Genomic DNA, 14,413 nt, shown 5'->3' on the forward strand with positions numbered 1-14,413 from the left:
TTCTTGGAGCTATAGGGAAATTACAAACCAGTCATTTGATTATCAGAGGAAAATTAGAAGTCCAACTTCAGTGACATCAAAAACAAAACAAAGTCACAAAGTGCAATAAACAGCATGGGGACCAGAAGGCTCTTTACACAAGTTTTTTAATCTCCTCTCCCCTCTGCTCATAATATTGCATTTATTATTTTCTGATGTGGAACTTAATTCTCACAAGTGTGGTGGATGCTGACAGCAGGATAATGGAGCAGCAGCAATTTCTCCTGGGCAGACCTCGGTGATTTAGTATACCTGCAGAGAGAGAACGGCAAGAGGCAGCTCAGGAGGAAAGAGTGAGCTGGGCCAGGAGGTGCCAGCAATAAATCACGGTGATTAAGAGCTGGCCATGCTGAGCAGGGTTCAGCAGTGAAGGGTAAGCAGTGGCCACTCACACCAGCACCATGTCCCTTCCCAGTGCTCTGCTGTGCCTGCTGCAGCCCTTGGCATTGGTAAGGAAGGTGTCCCAGGGACAAGGATGGGTAAAGGCAGTGAGAACTTTGTGCTGCAGCCCTTTGCCCAAGTCTGCCCGTAGCTGAGTTTTGCTAGTCCATGTTCATGTTCCTGGCAATCCAGGAGAGCCATGCTGTTGCACGAGTGCCCCTCTCAGCTAAGGTCCTACTTATTTGAGAGGGCATTTAGAAAGAGCCCCTGAGAACAGAGAAACAGGATGGATCACTGGGAGGAAGATGCCCTGCTGCCTGCCCAGCATACTTACTGTACTGACTGCCACAGGGGACAGCTGGGCCATGGAGCCAGTGGGAAGGTCTCTGCTGGGTTAAGAAAAAAGAAACTTGGGATTTGAACAGAAGTTTTCCTGTTGCCATCCCACATCTGGCCTCTCAGGGCTACTATAACCATCATCTCTGCCGTGTTTCACTGCTGAGCTCTTCATGGCCATTCTCAACCACACAGATTCTCACCTCTGGTGTGAAACCAGCAGCAGTGACAGACACTGAAGGAGAATACCTAATGGTAGGATACTGGTGGCAACACAACAGAGAAAGTCTGAAAAGTGAAGGGTACCAGAAGAGAGCTCATATCTCATCCACCCCTGCACAAGAGCACCTACTGTGAGGGAAAGCTCTCCTGGTGCTTATGGTTCCTGTGCTGCCTGTGCCCTTCTGCCTGACACTGAGACACGTGACTGTGGCTGGAGTGATGGATGGGGCTGGAGTCCCTCTCTAATAGTATCTCACAGTGGTTTCCGTAAGTTGATGGAGATTGCACAACATTGCCAACTGCCACGCCGGATATATTTTGTAACCAAGGCTTCTATGCCACATCTGTAGGATGATATGCCTCAGGGTCTTTTGAGGAGGTCTAAGGAAGTTTGAGCACAGGAAGAAAAAAGAAAAATAAGAGGAAAAGAAAAAGTCAACAAACATCTTCCATAGCAGCTATTTTGGTGAGGCGGGGTGAGAGAGGCTGGCTCCAGCCAGCTTTGGAGACCCAGCAGCCCAACAGGCTTGCTCAGAGCTCTGCCACTCCCAGCTAGGAGAAGGTCCCTTTCCCGTGGGTGGATGGCAGTGCACCATGAAACACCCAGACAGGAACTGCAAACAAAGTTGTGCTCACCAGGAGTTAGCTGCCAGGCAGGCCTTGAGGTGGTAACAGCCCCCCTGGGGAAGAAATGCTGCTGAAGTATGGGGAAGATATTGGACAGCTGCTGAGGGTGGCTGTGGGCTGTCCCAGCTGATGGCTTTGGAAAGTGCCATCCTTGTCATTCAGGTTCAGCAGCTCATGCCAGAGAGTGAAAGCTCCCATAACTTGAGCTTGTGCCATCTCCCATCTTCTTGGCCTCTTTCCAGAAGAGCAGAAATTACTTCAGGATACATGACTGGACTAGGGGATGTTGGAGAAGATATTCAAAGTGACACTGGTCTAGCTGGTACCACGTCTTGGACATCAGCAGCTCTATGGCAGAAGCCCCCAGCAGTGACCCAAAGTAACATCTCTCAACATCAACCTGTACATCAGCATCACACTTCCAACCCCTCAACAATATTAAAATTCACAACACAATAACAAATGCAAGGTAGCACACCCCACAGCAGTATCCCCACAAAATTACCTTCTTTGGAAAAGCTTTGGGCCTAGGAGAAGAACCAGCCTGTTGATTCCATCAGGTTAAGGAGGCCAAGCAAAGAGAACTCCAAGAATCACTGTGTTCCTGGACTCAGACATGAAACCATCAACTTCTGATTTAGGAGGAAAGAGATGATCTCTGGCACAGGGAACCTGTAAGACTTGATAGACCAAAGCAGGCCATGAGGGACAGGAGCACCTTACAGGGAGAGGACATCAAAGACAGGTGCTGAATTCCCTGTGTGACAGCTTCTCATTAGTAAGGAGACGTGGATGCAGAGGGAAGCATGGAACCAAGGCTTCAAAGATGCTCAGAGTTAAGTGGCTGAAAATTAAAGTGCTGGGACATTTTTTCAGCCTGTACTTAACATCGGGGTTGATATAACATCAGAAAGCTGAGCAGAGAGCATCTCTCATGGAAAACTGATTATGCCAGCAAAAAACAAAGCTGAAAGCTTTATGGCAATGCCTCCATCACCTTGGAGCCAACCTCTGCCCTGTGTGGGATCCCTAAATGCTGACTGATATGGGTCCAGTCATATGTTTCCCATCAGTGATGAGAAATGGTGCTGTTCACATCACTCCCCTGCCTTGTGATTGATCTCCCTGCTCCCACTCCCAAGGGAGCAATCTGCTTTTTTATCCCCAAATTTAATGGATTAATTTAGGTACCAGTGAGTCTCTTGTTCTTTGTGGGTGGTAAGAAAACCTTCTAAAAACCCAGTAAGACACAACTCAATGGTAGATCTGCTAAGGGCTCCCCAAGTCTTTTACATCTCATCCATTTTCCACAGCTCTGCCAACACATACCCTCAGTCCTATCTGGGCTCAGATCTTGGAATAACCATGGCCTGACTATAATCAAAGAGAGGAGAGTTTATTAAACAGAGGTGTATCACAGCCATAGGATGGGGAAAGTTTCACGAATTACCTCTTAAATTAGATGCACTTGAATCCTGGCATGCTTCTCTAAGTTTCAGCTACCTCAGTGGTGCCTTGATGACCTTGCCAGTCCTGACCACACCACCTGTGGATAGGTTCTCTCTTCTTCAGTGTCTTGGTGTCACCTTTGGACAAGCAGGTGTCCAGCTCATGGGCTGAAGTGAGGCTCCCCTCTCCCCTGAATTGCATGGGTGAAATAAAACTGGAATCATCCTCACTGTAGCAATTTTGCCCTCATCTTGAGGAACCACCTGGGAACACTCAGGCAGCACTTCTGGCTGCTGCCCACATGGGCATGCTCCAGCTTCTCTTTGATGCCTCGGTCCAGCCTGGTTTCATTCTGTCCAGAGGCACAGATAGCACAAACCTCTCTCCTTGGTCACTCGGGATGCATTACCCAGATTCTTCATTCAGGGCAAGCCCTTCCCAGCACCACTATGCTAACATTCCCCATCCCGCTCTCCTTATGATGCCACCAGCAGTACCCAACATGTTATTTGTTTCTGCTGCTGCCTGGTGCCATGTGAGCAGGTTTGACACTCAAAATGCTCCCGGGGGGAGGGGGTGGGGGGGAGAGGCTGGGCTCAAAACAGTATAATTGTGTATGCATCAAGCATAAACATAAAGATCCTGTAGACAGACCTGTGGCACAGAGAGTGAAGACATTGGAGGAATGACATGAAGAACACTGCCTTCAAATTCCCAAACACACCCTCACTCCTGGGAGGAAAAAAAGAAAGAAATAAATAAAAGGAAGGAGAAAAAGGTATCCTTTTCAAAGCAAGGATGTGGTAAGACCCAAACATTCTCCCCTGACACATGAGCCAGGATACAGAGATGCTGTTTTGTCCAGGAGGAAAGAAGGGGTTCTGCTGTACCCTCAACTTAATGAAAAATTCATCTTACATCTCTACACGTGAGGGAAGCTTAGCTCCATATTCCTGATTGCTTCCCCATGCCTCAGTTTCCCCACCAGTAAATCAGGTTAACACACATCTATGGCAGAGCCAGACAAGGAGCCTTAACCTGAAGCTGCAAAGCCCTTGGAAGGCCTCCACAAAATCCACTATCCATCATTGCCTACAACATGAACACAGAGCTTTTGTAGTGCAAAAAGCAGATCCCAGACAGGGAGAGACACTGCCCTTTGGGGCTCAAACCCTCTCCCATTTCCTCCTCCAGCAACAGTCTCCCTCATCTTCTATCTGCATAGGCCAGACAGAGAGTCAAGATAATAATTCAGATAACAGAATTAAACTCATCCTGATTAGGAAAAGCCTTTACCCTGAAGAAAGCAAACTCTGGCTCAGCGTTGCCTGTAATCCAATAGTTTCCCATGACCATGCAGCAAACCCAAAACCTGCCTCCAGGAAAAAACACTTTGTCTTGGAACAAGGGAAGTTAAAACTAGTTTTTATGGGAATTTTTACACATTTTGCTTTAACTTATGTTACAAAAGTGATTATTAGAAAATATTTCAACCTCCCAGGGAGGAGTCAGGTCCTCCTGTGTGTGGACAAACTGCCCAGACAGGCCCTTTGGAAAGGGATTGTGGCCATTGGGAGAAGAGGTCTTGGTGTCAAATCTCTTCACTTTCCCAGGTGCAACTGGTTTTTTATGCGTCCATCAGGGAGGCAAGAACTCTTCTGCTTCCCGAGTTTTCAGTGGCACCTCCAGGGTAGCCAGCATCACAGATGGGACCTCTTGTTTGCCTGTACAGACAAAAAATGGGGAGAAAATCCAGGCGGGAGGGCCTGTGACTGCCAAGATATTGGGTCTAGCACAGTTTTAGTGGGCACTGAGGAAAAAGGCCTGCTTGATGAGCATCCCATGAGACCCACAGAAACACCCATCACAAGATGCAGGAAAAAAGGATATATATGGTAATTGCTAAGAGTGGTGATGCTAAACCAACACCCACCTGCAGGACTTTTCAGGAGGCAAAGATGGGTTGTCTGCAACATGTCTTGGGGCAAAGGAGGATCCTTCTCTGTTTATTTTCCATTTCACTTGTGCTGTTTGAGTATGATAGGGCAGTCATTCCTTGCAGAAGCAACACCAGCTCCTGGGGTTTTTTAAATGCTATCTCCCCTCTTTGTGGAATGGAAAATAAAGCCATTAGGTGCTCTTCTGCTCAGGCATTTGTCACTGTTAAGGACAATAATGGCCACTGCCATGCCCCTGAGGGGGTGGGAGAGGTGTTCCCTCTTGCCCCTATGGAACCTCTTGGCAGCCCCTCTTGGGGCTTCCCCCCTCTTCCGCCCTGTTTCCAACCCCAGGCTAGCATTTCATCTGCCCCAGGAAAGAGCAGGATAGGATTCAGTGTGGTCAGGATGGTGCCACGAGCCCGTTAGTAACTCCCTGGAATTTCAGCTATTTCTTTTTATTTGGCACCAAACAGAACCTAATGCTTCCCTCGTCCTCAGTGACTTGTGGCTGGGGAGATGTCCTATGAGTTAAATGAGCCCCATGGACATTTTGGGTGCATTTAACTCTGAAGCACCTGGGGAAATTCAGGAAGAGGGAACCAGATACCTCTCACAGTCAAGCACTAAGGTTTAGATAAAAAACTGGGACAGCTGGGGCAGGACATGCTCTCCCCAGTGTCTGGGTACTCCTTCACTCCACATTCAGAGACAAGAGCATCCCTGATGGATGCAGTCTGGATCTTAACAGTTATCCCAATGAAATGTGCCACATAACCTCTAATCCCAGATATTTAATGGGCAAGAAGCAGGATTTTCTTGGCTTTCCAGCCCAGTAGTCACTCCGTGGGCTTGCACCACATCCCTGGTTGAGCTTTAGGGTGGAGAACTGGGTACCTACAGCGAGACTGCTGATTGGGCTGAGCAAGGAAAAGTAGAAAAATAAACCTGGTGCAGTTAGGATAGCACTAATTTTAGCAAGGCTGAATGCAACAAGGTCAACTGGAATAAATCAGCCAGGGCTGTGGGGTTGCAGAAAGAATCTCTGTGCCTCCACAAAGATAGTGTTTACTTGCAGCAGCTTTTCCCATCCCAACTCCAGTAGCCCCATCTCTACCCAGCCTGATACAAACCATATTTGTAAGCTATTTTTTGTTGTTTTAATGCAATGCTGCAATTATAACCCATAGCCTCAGATTGTCAAGCAGTTTTTTTCCTATTTCCTTCAGGAAAAAAAAAAAAAAAAAATACAGCTGAACTAATTTGATGAAAGAAGAAAATAAAATGTAAGCCAGACTAAACACATTCAGTTCCTACCTAGAGCCAGGGCTTGGCTTCTCCCTGGCCAAAGTCAACACATGTCAATTTTTAACATGACCGGGCTTTAAAAGGTAAGTTTGAGCCCTGGGTGAGAGGTGGCTGGAAAACACTAACAACAAGGTCTGTCAATTAAAGACAGGCATGACAAGACACCAAGACAAGAGTTGAGGGGTTTTCCTTCCTCTCCTTCTCTTCCCTCTTAGTTTGGTGGGAAAAAAAAAAAAAAAAAAAAAAAAAAAAAAAAAAAAAAAAAAAAAAAAAAAAAAAAAAAAAAAAGAGTGACTTTAAAAAACCCTTTCAATTCTGAAAAAAATGTAGCCTCATTACCTGCTGAAGGATGGGTTTTGTTTAGGAGCTTTGAGAACAGCACAGCAGGAAAGGGTTGAGATCAACAGGTTAAGAAAAGCATTGCTTTGAAGGATTGCATTTGCTCCCAGAGGCTCCACCTATTCCAGTGCTATTGCTCCCACTTCACCTGTGCATGCTGGGGAGGAACAGCAGCCTGTCTGCCTCCTCCAGAGCATCAAGCATCATCTTCCAGAAAGATCTGCACTTACTGCACCGAGGTGACTTGGTGACAACAGGCAGCCACTGGCTGATGTACCTGTTGTGTTGCACTGGAAAGGGCTATTTTGTGTTTTGGTCAGGAAAAAAAAAAAAAAAAAAAAAAAGGAAAAACACCACCCTGCTTTTATCAGCCCCACAGGAAGTGTTTCTATGGTTTTCATGAGCTGGGCAGGCTTCTAGCCCAAGACACCCACTGAGCTCCAAAACAGTTGGGAAAAACAAGGGAAAGAGGCAGAGCAGTGGCAGCCCCACCAACCTTTGGAGATAAAGGCAAAAGTGAGTGAGGAGAGAGGTAAGGGGGAGTGAGTGTTGGCATTAGGGGGTGTGGAGGGAAAAGGGCTTTACTCCCAAAATCCAGCAAGCATCCCGCTGAGCCAGGAGGAGGTTTCCTATGGTGCAGAGAAGCAGTGTTGTCTTTCAGCTGGGAAAGCAGGTAAAGATACAGCCCAGAGGGAAATGACAGAGATTCGTTTCACCTTCAACACCTAAAAAAACACTGCATCCACAGTCACACACTCTGCACACTATATACTGTGCTGGTGTGCATTACACATCAGCAGAGGAACTGGCTGGTGGAGCAGCTCCAACATCCCCTTCTGCCATATCCTGTCCCCAACAGTGGCCCAACCAGACACTCCAGTAGGTCTTAAGAGCCCACAATAGTCAAAGGCAATGTACTCTGCTTCCCAGCATCAGCGCTCTTAGTCTCTGAAGGGGAGAGGACCTTCCTGGAGACCCTCTAGTTACAGACATTGCATCCACCCACCGACCTGACTGGTGGCTCTGCGGGGTGAGAGCAGCACACTTCAAGTAGCTCAAATGTGCAGGGGCTTTGAGGGATGAAGCTCTGCCCCTTCATATGCTACTTTCCTGAGTGTGGAAGGTGAGCTGGGCTTCTGCCCTGCTCTCAGGCTGTGGTCCACTTTTTCTGGCCCAGCAAAAAAAAAATCCCTCCTTCCAAAACAGGTGAAGTTCACTTTGCAAGGACAGGCAGACACATACCAGGCTGATTTATTCCAACAAGACCTAGGCCAGGCCCCTGAGGTGGTAAAAGGCTCCTGGAGTCTCTTGAATGCCATATCCCCTCTCTGCAGAGTGGAAAACAAAGCCAGGGATTTGTCACTGTTAAGGACAGTATAAGACCAAGACCAACATGCTGAGTGCAAACAGTAGTGAAGCTGATGCTTTCACCCCAATACAGATAAAATGCACCTAAGGATGAAGAAACCCCACAGGAGAGCCCACCCCTGAGCTCCCGCACTGGGCACATTGGTCTTCTCCATTTGGAGCACACTGACCTCACTGCCCAACTTTGGCCACTGCAACAGCAGCAGAGGAAAAAAAAATAGCCAAGAGTTTAAAACATTAATTCATCTCAAACTGTAAGCAAAGCTTATTCTCACTAATCTGAATAATTACTCGACTTCTCTCACATCACAAGAAACAGCCACACAATGGCAAGGTTTCCTTCTCCCATAGGACCCTGCTCAGAACAGGAATCAGAGATTTGCAAGAAATTCCCTCTTTAAAGAGATGTTGCTGGGGGTCCTGAACTGGATTCAACAGGATTGCTTAGGACTCAAAACCGGATTGTGGCCCAAACTCTTCCCATTCAAGACCAACATCTTTGGCCCAAGAGCATCAGGGCTGTTGGTGTCACTATAAGACCAGAAATGTACAAAGTCATGAGGATCAGTAGGACTTAAATCCCTCTCAAACTCCACAAGATCTTTTCAAGCATACAGGGATAAAAATAACTTAAGCCTCTCCAGTGTAACATCAAGTGAACAATTACCAAAAGCTACCCACAAGGGCCTGATGGAACAGAGCAAGGTGATTTTCTTCCCAGACGTGTGTGCTAGAAACAGCCTGAAACATTTCCATTTTTGTTGCCTTTTAAATAGCAAGGTCAGCACCTTTCTTCCTACCCTGACATCCTCCAACAGGACCTCTTTCTGGAAACTCACAGCAATGCACCAAATGTTAATGAGAGACAAAAACACAACCAAGGGCCACACTGGGGCATTTCACTGTGGCCCTGAATGAACCACATGGCATTTGACTCACCAGGGAGGGGAGCAGAGAGCACCCCCTTGGTGGCACTGCCAGGCCTCCCAAGCCCCTGTGGCTGGAAGGAGCCCCTTTCTCCCAGCATGGACAGCTACCCTGCTCCTGGAAAAAGCCAGCAGCCCCATATTCACTAGGCTCCCCCAGCATTAACTGGCTACTGGAAATAAACTAAATATTTGCAACCCAAAGGAGATTTGTTTGTCTTCCCCATTTTTGCTGAGTTTGAACAGCACTCAGCATGGTACCCTGCACAGTTCCAGTTCCCAGCAGCCTTAGTGGACTCCAGCACACAAACATCCCCACTTGCTGGAGGACAGGAATGCTCACAGTGAAGTCTATCACAGTGCCTCCATAACACCTACACTACCAGCACTGGGGAGGCTCAGCCCCTACCTGTCATAGCAGCAGCTATCACAAGAGAGCCAGAACTGTGAGAAAAGATCAACACCACTACCCCAAGAAGAGGGTGCTAACATAATACTCAAAGGAACGTGGTTTTTTTAGCTGAAGGATGCAATTACTCCCAGATTTCTAAAGGCCTTCTCAGGACTACAGACCTCAGGTATGCAACCACCATGACATCTGCTGTTCAGGAGGGCAAGGATGAAGTAGGGGAGAAAACAAACCACAAGACTTAAGAAAGAAACCCACCTGTGTTTGCTGATGTGCTGAATTCCTCCTTCAAATATTCAGCTCAGGACACATTTCCAGTCTTCTTCTCTTTAGTCCAAACTTTGAGACTAAAAATACATCTACTTTAAAAAAAATGCCCAAACCACCAATCTAAATTTCAGGATCAAAAGTTTAAAAATATGAAGGTTTGTATTAGCCCTAAAAATGCAGCCATCTGCTCTCCACCCAAAGGAGCATAAGGAAGCAGAGAGCAAAGAAAGGAGAGGGGAAGGTGTAGGAGTGGGCTTTTATGGGTGCACAGGTGCCCCAGATTAGTGGGTTTCCACCTGGGGAAGCCACCTTGGCATCCCCCTCCCAGGCGTGCTGCTGAGGGCAGGGGCCACTCCCTGCTTTCAGAAGATGGGCATGGCTCTGGCAACTGCTGTGCAACACCTACCTGTAAATAGCTTATTGAAAGCACCCTTAGGCATGTGCTGACCTCTGGCAACACCTCTTTGCCTTCACCCAGGCTGGGGGAAGATGGGGCAGTGGGGAAACAGAAGGTTAGGCTGGGATTTGGCTTTGCCCACACCAGCTCCTATCTCCCAGTCCTATTCCACCTCTCTGCAGCAGGTGTAGATCATCTTCAGGGATAGACTGGAATACACCATCCCTCCTAAACCCCCCACCTGGCCCTCCTGAGCTGCTCCAACCACATGGCTAGGGCCACTGGGACACCCTTGTGGGGCTTGCTGGGTACGGAGGGATGGGGGAAAAAAGGAAAAAAAAAGATTCTTTGATCCTTTTGCCACCCTCAAGCTTCTCCCCATTTCCACATATTTCCAGAGCTTCTATTTTTCCACATTAAAAGGGGCTGGGATAAATGTCACATTGCAGCATATATCTGTGAACAGAGCCACAAGTCTGAATGGCCACATGCACAAATTCTCTCCCCTGATTTCTCAGGTTTTCAGGAGTGACCTTGGAAAAAGAACTAGCTGTAGTTCTTCATGGCATGGGTGATAACATGTTTGTCACCATTCAAACTGTCTGAAGGCTGCCCAGGTTTTATTTTATTGTATTTTCAGGTATCACCAAGACCCGGGTGAATTACATTACCGACTCCTCCATAAAAAAAGAAAAGTGACTTTGCTTTCCTGCAAAGAGATCAGGGCTCACAGGAGCCGCTCAGATGTATGTGTAACACCCTTTTTTTTCTTCTTCTTCTTTTTTTCTTTTTTTCTTTTTTTTCCCTGCAAGTGTGCAGTAGCTACAACTTGAAGGTGAAAGGCTTTGGGAACCTGCTTGCTCAGCTAAATAAAAATGTTTAATCACCGTGGAAAGAAGCAGATGTAGACTTCGGAGTGTTCAAGCCCTCAGTGGATTATATTAATTATTACGAACCGGCGCAGACTTTAGCGGTGCCGTCCCGGGGCGTGTCCCTGGGGTACCCCTGTGAGGACCACCTGGACCCCCAGGCGAGCACGGCTTCTGCCTCGCTCACCGCAGGTCCCGCGGCCGGGAAATGCTGAGGGGGGCTGCCCCGACACCCCCGGCTGCCCCAGCTCCGCCGCGTCTCACCCACCGCTACCAGAAGGTGCCGCCGTCCGCCTGCGAATCGTTCCCAGCCCAATTAGGTGGCAGGTATCGGCTGCAATCACGGCTGCTGATAGAGATAAATTGGGAAGGCACTATCTGCCAAACAATAGTGGGTGGGTGGTTTCTTGTTTGTTTGGTTTTGGGGGTTTTTTTGTTGTTGTTGTTTTTTAGGGGAAAAAATAGAGAGAGGAAAAGAAAAGAGAGAGAAGAAAACAATTGAACTTTTCATCAGCTGCTAATTGTGATTTTTTTTATTGCTTTGCTTAGCATTTTCTGGGTAATAAAGCCTCAGAGGAGCCCAGTCTTTTGTGGAAAATAAAAGGGCATATAAAAAAATGAATGTACATGGATTCTAAATATTTCAGGTTGTATGACTTTGTGTTTGACCTTAGCAGAAGATGAACTAATCCTGCAATATAATAGACTTTCATAGAGATATGGAAAATGGCTGCTTTTTTATCTCAGTTGCCATGGGAACCATCAGAGAGAAGGCCTAGCTGAGATGCAGTAGAAGGTTATTAAATGTGTTCTTGTGTATATTGGAAAAATACAGCTTTTTGTCATCTTGTGTCACTCATAGGTCTTTAATGCGTGATGTTTAAGTTATTAATAAACTAACACGGGTCCATTTTTTGCAGAGAACAACTGTGAGAATACAACCATAGAAAATTAGTACAAGTTGAACAGTTGCAAAACTCACAAGTGTGGGCAGGGGCTGCTGCTTGCCTACAACATCCCATGAAAATTTCTCTCTCTTTCCAGGCAGGAGCAAGATGAGCTTTGCTGGACAAGCAGAGGGGACCAGGAGATGGTGGATGTCCTGTCCCTAACCCAGAATCTTGCTGTCTCCCCGGCCTGGGGGTCCAGGGCAGTGCTAGCGATATGTGATGTGTTGCAGTGGTGCAGAATAAAATTTTTCCTTGTCTTGTTCCTGGGCAGGTGCTACCAGAAGAAAGAAAGGGTGAGCCAAAGGGACATCTGTCCCTAGCTCTGGGTTGGGGGATCTCCTGTTTTTGGAGCACGGGGCTGCACACCCAGACTGGGAGGCATTTACTGTTATATAGACAAGTTCGGGGAGGAAAACAAACAAAAACACAACAAAACAAAAACAAACAAATAAACAAAACAAAAAAATAAAATCTGATACTGCCCTGAGTTGGAAGGGACAGACTTCACACTATCTCTAGGAGCAAATAACTCCCTTTCTGTAAGGTTTATTTTTCTCCCTCAGAATCATCAGTTGCTTCCCAAATAGGTGCCCTGTTCTGCCTGTGGCTGGGAGGTGGAGGGATAACCCAGCACCAACAGTGAGGACTAGAAGCCAGCCCTGTGCAATGGAGGACTCAAGGGACTGGAAGGGCTCCATGGCCAGGGTGTAGGGAGAACAAGCTGGGGGGAGCACTGGGAGTTTTTACTAGAATGACCCAGCTGGACCCTGAGACTACTGAGGTTGGGGGGAGGACTGGAACACAGCTGAGCCTGGACGTGGCTTTCTGTGTGGGGACAGAGGTGCTGCCATGCACTTCAACACTCCTGAAGCAAGACTGCCCATGAATGCAGGTGAAGGTGGCTGTGGGTGCAGGAGTGAGTGTGAGCAGGTGCCTGAGGTGCCCAGGATGATGTTTGCAACTCTTCTCCCTTCTCTGCAAATCCACCAGTACCTCAGCAGAGCAACACCAAATTTCCAAGCATGCTTTGTGGAAGCATCCTGCACAGTGAGCTGTTGTCCCACCCTGCTCCCCTGGATCAGGGATGGGCAGGGGACCCCCTTGTCAGTCCATGGAATCCACAGCAAAGACCCAGAGTTTGTGAAGAGCCTCGGGGGTGTCCTAGGCCCAGCTAGGGGCAACCCTCAGTGCACAGCAGCCCCACATCCATGCATACTAAGTAAAGCAAGGAATACATAGATTTTGCCTATCTGCTGATCAAACACAGAGATCTGCTGTGGTAAATGATGCATTAGATGCTGTGGCTGTATTTGTTGTGTGAGTTTTGAAAGGGTTCTGATAATCTGGAAGCAAGAGATAAGGAACACCATTTATTCAGCAGCACTTTGGAACCAATTTTCAACCCTGTTCAACCCCATTCTCCAGCAGCCTCCAGGAGCCCAGGAGATAAGAATTGGGCTATTCATTATCTTCACAAGGAACAAAGATTAGCTAGCAGAGATGAAAAATTACTCCTGGATAGTAATAATAAGGAAGTGAACCTGGAGAGCCTATATTCTCCTTGCTGCTGGTGCTGCTTCTTCTCTTTTAAAATTCTCTCCCTATTTTTTTTTTTTTTTTTAATCAATGAAAAAGTTGGGGTTTTTTTTCCCTTCCTTCCTTTTTTTTCCCCCCCTTCTTATTTTTTTTTTGTTTTTAATGGGGGAGAAAAATCTTCTCCCACTGTCTATCATATTTTTCAATATGCAGAATATGGTTGTTACCGAGAAAGAGAGCAGAGCACGGAACTCTCTTCCTCCCAGACTTTCAGATGACATCTTTAGTACGAAAGCTTAACAGGAAAGAAAAACATCCTTCTCTTCCAGCGGACATGAAGGGAAAATCCTGAGTCCCTGCCCCTCCGACCCCCAGGGTCTCTGGTGGCATGTGGAGGGGTGACCCCGGCTGTCCCCGGACAGCGCGGCTGGAGAGCAGGCACAGCGCGGTGAGGCTCGGGTGGGCACTGCTCCTGTCTCAGCCCCCTGAGCCTCCGGCTCGCACACCCTGGTCTTACCCCGCTTGGGGAAAAATCTGCAGCCTTCAAACCCCACTTTTCCCCTTGTTTTTCTGCCTGAGCGACAGTTCCTCGTTTTGGAATCGTTCCGTGCAGGGCGATCCCAGGACGCGGCTGCTGACAGCGTCTCCCTCTTCCTGGGCACAAGGGAAAAAAGAGCGGATATATGTATGTATGTATTTTAATACCACATTCTTTTGTATTTTTCCCCTGCATAAATCTGGTGATGTATCTTCTCTCAGAGGATGAAGGGTAATACAGGAGGAGCAATTAAAACACTTATTTTGGAAATGGACTGCGTGGAGCTGATAAGAATTATCTGCCGCATATCAAGGACCCTTCTTTCCCCGAACCATATCACAAAGACAGACAGAAAATGCCAGCAGAATAGGATCCCACCCCCTCTTTTCGCTGCTCACATTTTCACCTCCATTATGATGATAATTCCTTTCCCCTGAAACTTTTCTCCTTCCCTTCCCGAACCGTATTTCGTTCCCCCACCTCCCGCGGGGCCGGGAGGTCAGGCCTTTGTT

The 14,413-nt window shown here is 47.4% G+C and overlaps 2 long non-coding RNA genes across 8 annotated transcripts; one reads left to right on the forward strand and one right to left on the reverse strand.

The window, feature by feature from the left end:
* On the reverse strand, nucleotides 1-9,885 carry LOC120758289 (uncharacterized). 7 transcript variants are annotated; one of them, XR_009208243.1, is made up of 9 exons: nucleotides 9,600-9,885; nucleotides 7,881-7,966; nucleotides 4,549-4,778; nucleotides 3,709-3,786; nucleotides 3,056-3,244; nucleotides 2,111-2,285; nucleotides 1,615-1,658; nucleotides 755-809; nucleotides 1-291 (listed from the first exon to the last, which is right to left on the reverse strand). It is a non-coding gene; the product is annotated as an uncharacterized LOC120758289 (long non-coding RNA). The 7 variants fall into 7 exon arrangements; XR_005702837.2 differs by lacking the exon at nucleotides 1,615-1,658 and adding an exon at nucleotides 4,988-5,081; XR_005702838.2 differs by lacking the exon at nucleotides 1,615-1,658 and adding an exon at nucleotides 4,988-5,159.
* Nucleotides 9,886-10,255: 370 nt separating this feature from the next.
* Nucleotides 10,256-12,039, forward strand: LOC120758290 (uncharacterized). The gene is made up of 3 exons (XR_005702841.1): nucleotides 10,256-10,316; nucleotides 10,821-11,204; nucleotides 11,922-12,039. It is a non-coding gene; the product is annotated as an uncharacterized LOC120758290 (long non-coding RNA).
* The last annotated feature ends 2,374 nt before the right edge of the window (nucleotides 12,040-14,413 follow it).

Source organism: Hirundo rustica, chromosome 12 (assembly GCF_015227805.2).
Source record: "Hirundo rustica isolate bHirRus1 chromosome 12, bHirRus1.pri.v3, whole genome shotgun sequence".
In the NCBI taxonomy this organism is placed as follows: Eukaryota; Metazoa; Chordata; class Aves; order Passeriformes; family Hirundinidae; genus Hirundo; species Hirundo rustica.